This window comes from Gracilinanus agilis, chromosome 2 (genome assembly GCF_016433145.1).
Source record: "Gracilinanus agilis isolate LMUSP501 chromosome 2, AgileGrace, whole genome shotgun sequence".
Taxonomy (NCBI): domain Eukaryota; kingdom Metazoa; phylum Chordata; class Mammalia; order Didelphimorphia; family Didelphidae; genus Gracilinanus; species Gracilinanus agilis.
In genome coordinates, this window is record NC_058131.1 from 414,151,422 (window position 1) to 414,156,278 (window position 4,857).

Consider the following 4,857-nt stretch of genomic DNA (forward strand, 5'->3'; position numbering starts at 1 on the left):
AACTACTGTGTATTTGTGTGGGTGTAATTTTTTTTATCAGTTTTGCTGAGGTGCTTTTAAATTGTTCCAAAGGGATTGGTATATTAGAGAACAATTTGAGCATGTCAGCAATTTTATGTCTGCTTATAAAAGATTTTGTCATCAAGGAAAACTATACCACTATGTCTGAGAATGGGCAGGTGGCACACTTCAGTACACATATTAAGGTAGAATGCTGCTGGCATGTGGTAGAACCTGTGGGAAGAGGAGATACTAGCTCCAATTGACAGAAAATTCTGGAGTAGTTATTTTTCCTCAAGCCAGGATGCAATGAGAACTGCTGGAGGGAGGAGAAAAGTAGATACCTGGAAAGGGGAGGAAAGAAAAACAAGGAGATAATACCCAGTGTGCTCCACATCAGAGTATATATAATGATAACCAAGTCCCTCAAGTTAGAGATGGCTGAGACATACTGCTTCAGTAGAAATGGAGGAAGTTGAGGAACAGGGAGGGGGTTCTGTCTCAGACATCTCACAGAAAGCTTAAGCCAAAGGTTTCATATTCCTGGTCAATGGCAAATCCCACCTTTGTCCCTCACAGGGTGGCAGCTGACATTGTTGGTGATGCAGTTCTTACACTGTGGTTCTTCAAGTTAAGGCTGCTGTGACTTTTTCTGAAACTGAGCTTGAGTGCTGTGTCCATACTCCATTTTCCCAGTAAACCCTTATGGTTTTTCTATTGCATACCATGGTAATTTTTAGGAACCCATGTTATATTATAACAAACCTACTTATGTATGTACTTGTCTCCATCATTAGAATTTAAGTTTCTTCTTCACAGGATTATTTTCACTTTTTGTTTATATCCTCATTGCCTAACACAATACTTGGCAACAATAACTATTTGTTTATTGATACCTCCAAATAGTGGTTATCTGATTATTGCTTAAAGTCCTCTGAAGATCGAGAGCCTACTGGCTGCCTCTAAGAGGAGCACTTTCCACCTTTAGAGCTGTAATCAGGAAATTTTTCCTTAAATTACAATCTTTTTCTCCATAGCTTCCACTCTCATATTTCTAGTATCTTCTACTCAAGCAGAATAAATGTAATATCTCTAACATGTGAGAGTCCTTTAAATAATGACATTTTTTTTCCAGGATAAGTATATTCTTTTCCTTATCATTGTCCTTGCTAAATTGTGCTCTGTACACCACACCCAGGATACTGCCTGACTGATAGGACTTTTCATTTCCCTAGTCCTAGACATTTGGTTTGTCCTCAGCCAGCCTTAAAGCACTACCATGTCATACATCATTGATTCATATTGTTTGTTGTGAAGTAAGCCTCCATGAACCCTGCTTCCCCCAATCATAACCCTTTCCTAACCCCACTTCCCAGTATTATACTTGTGAAGCTGATTTTTTGGAGCCTATTTATCACTTGTAAGTTTCATGTAATTGGATTCATTCTTAGTCCAGCTATGCTTATCTCTTTGAGATGACTTTCTTTTTCTAGATTTTCCCCAGCCATACTTGTGATAAATGCAGTTCAGAATTTTGCCAGAAATGAAGGACAAGTTCACCAGCCTATGGTTTTCAGACTATTTTCCCTATTTTGAAAATTAATACATTTACTATTCTCCAGCCTGCATCTCTTCTCCTGTCCTCTCAAAATCACCAACAGTGGCTCACCAACACATCTACTAGTTCTTTTAGATTACATTGGAATGTGTTTGCATAAGAGTAGATGGGAACTTTCTGTTTCCTTACTCTTCAAGAATATTACCTTATTAACCATTTTTCTTTTCTAGACCAATATAGTTCTCCTTGGCCAAGCTAAGGAGTAGAGCAGATTTGCTTTTCTCTCCATTGTATCTATTATTTCATCTGTTGCAATCATTGATTTTTTTTTATTCTTTTCTTGATTCTTTGACTTAAAATAAATTTCAAACCACCTTTTTTGTTTCTTTTTCTCTGATACTGTTTAAAGTTCATTGATGTGTGTGCATAGGGAATTCACTCTTTAGACAACTCCTCTTTCCTCCATCTTAGATTTTTCTTTTTTGTATCTTTAGAATAAGCACCTTAGGAGTCCTTTAAATCCAACCTCATTTTATAGGTGAAGAAATGACCTATTGAGGTTGTGGCTGCCCAACAGCTATAGATAGTAAGCACTAAATGTGGGCTCTTAACCTAAATTCGTTGACTCCAGAGTTAATGTTCTTTCCATTGTATCACTCTACCTTCCCCTAAAACCTTTGAAATCTGGAGGGTAAGTCAGACTTTGCCTAGCTTCCTACAGGTTTCCTAATGTTTCTATCACAGCAACTTTATCATTGAGAATCAAGTCCATAACGCAATTTCTCCTTGATTTCTCAGACATTTGAAGTATGAAATTATCATTAAAGCAAGCTTGAAAACCATTAGTACCTTCTTTTCAGAAAGGTAGCTCCAGCAGGTGTCTGCACAATTAAAAATGGCCACCTCCACTTTGTCATCCCTCTGTCAGGCAGGACTTGTTATCTATTTCCCTCTGTCTGCAGTGACCCTTTTTATACTTAGATGACTGTAACTTTTGCTTCTGCCCCCTACTGATCTTCATTCAAATGTACTCCACTCCCCCAACTTGTTCTTTTTTTTTAACCCTTACCTTCCTTAGTAGAATCAATACTGTATATTGGCTCCAAGGCAGAAGAGTGGTAAGGGCTAGGCAATGGGGGTCAAGTGACTTGCCCATGGTCACACAGCTAGGAAGTGTCTGAGGCCTGATTTGAACCCAGGACCTCCCATCTCTGGGCCTGGCTCTCAATCTACTGAGCCACCTAGCTGCCTCCCCCCCCCCCCCATTCTTGATTTCCTTATATTAGTGTATTGTCTTAATTTGTAATGATACTAGGAACCTCTTCCCCTTTTTCTTAACATCTTGTACTCTTCTAGAGCCATATTCTAGTCATGGGTTTCAGGATATTTTGATATGGGGAACTGATTTGAATAAAGAAGAAAAACAAATTCAGTTGAATTGGAAGTATAAAGTGGCCACTGAATTAGGTATATCCTGTAGGCAGTTGAACTTTACCTAAGACTTAAGTTAAATGATTATTAAAATAGTACTTTTTTTTTTTTTAGAAGAAAATGCTCAAACAGTGAAATAATTACCTTTATGTAGCTAGGAGCCATCCCTTGTAATCTTTTTATAGTCAAGCATATAAATTATTTTTTAAAACTAGTGGTATAATCAAATACATCTCCCTTGCAAAACTAGGTCTCTGATAATTTACTAGGGCATTTACTTGATCTCATTTTGGGGGCATCCCTTTTGGGTGTCCAATGAAGAAATTAATAATTTTAAAAGACAGAATCAGTTTGAACTATATAGACAATCTCTAAAGGATCTTACAACTTCTACCTTTTTGGTATTTAAGTATCTTCATAAGTTTTGAGAAAAATCATATACTGCCCTACATAGAAAAAGAGAAATAACAGAAAATGAGACAAACAAACATGGCAAGATAAATATATAATCTTCATACTTCCTCAGGATTCTTACCAACTTTCACATCTAACTCTTGACCTGCTTTCTGTTCAAAAAAAGAATCTGTTCCATCAGAGAGGTTTGATTGGAGCTTTATATTGCAGCTGTGCAAATTCCCCTAAAAGTTGGGAAAGAGTTTGGAATGGGTTGGAAGTTACAGAAGAGCAGCTTCAGTTGTGAAATGTGGAGCTTTCAGTAACAAGAAATTCTGACTCTTAGAGATTGATTGTGATGGAATAATAATGTAGGTGGTACCTCTTTTCCTCACAGTATTTTAGAACTGGAAGGGACCTTAGAAATAGCTCCAAAAGCCCATCTTTTACAGAAGAGAAAATTTAGACTTGGGAATTATATCTAAAGTCATCCAGCTAATTAGTGACAGAGCCTAAATTAGTATTTCCTGAATTATAACCCAAAACTTTTTCTACTAGCACATATTATGTATTATAATGGAGAAAACATTAGATTGGAAGTCAGTAAGTATATTTGGACCAAACCAGCTAGGTGGCTTTAAGAATCATTTTGTGCATATTAATCCTCATCTATAAAATAAGGGTCCTACCTATCTTATAAGGATATTTGTAAAATCAAATAATGTAATATCAAAGAACATTGAAAAGTTAAAAGCCTTATTTATTTAAATCTAGAATATTTCTTGGTTACTGATGGATTGACAGCATTGGTGAATGGAAAATTGGATTCATTTAAATGAAAATCCATAGTGAATAGAATGTCAGAAGGTATGGAGGAGAGTTGACTCTCGGCCTTTCTTTAGGAGAAGCTATTTTTAAAATTAGGGCATCTAGGTGGTATATCAAATTAGCACCAGCCTTAGAGGAGGACCTGAGTTCAAATGTGGTCTAAGACACTAGCTGATGTGACCCTGAGCAAACCCTAACTCCATCTCCATTTTCTTATTGTCAAATGAGCTGGAGAAGGAAATAGCAAACCTTTTTAATATCTTTGCCAAGAAATCCCCAAATGAGGTCAAAGATTTGGGCATGACTAATCAACTAAAAACATTTTAAAATTTTTTCTCAGAACTTTTTGAGTTCTGTTGTTGGGACAAGGGAGAAATGTAGGACTAACAAGCATTTTAAGGATGTTCCCTCCTTTCTCTATTGTCCCTCCCCTGCAATTACTATCAGTTAGGTTTATCTTGATTGAGTAGTTTGGAAACCAGAGTTGTTGCTTATATATTTCCAGAGATATGATGGATCTAATAGTACTTTATAAGCACAGATTGAGAACTAATGTTGAATAGAATATTTGTGATTTTTTTTTCTCCCCCTCAGGATTCTGACTTTCTCAGGAAACCTTTTGAATAAGAACAAGTTTACTTCAATAA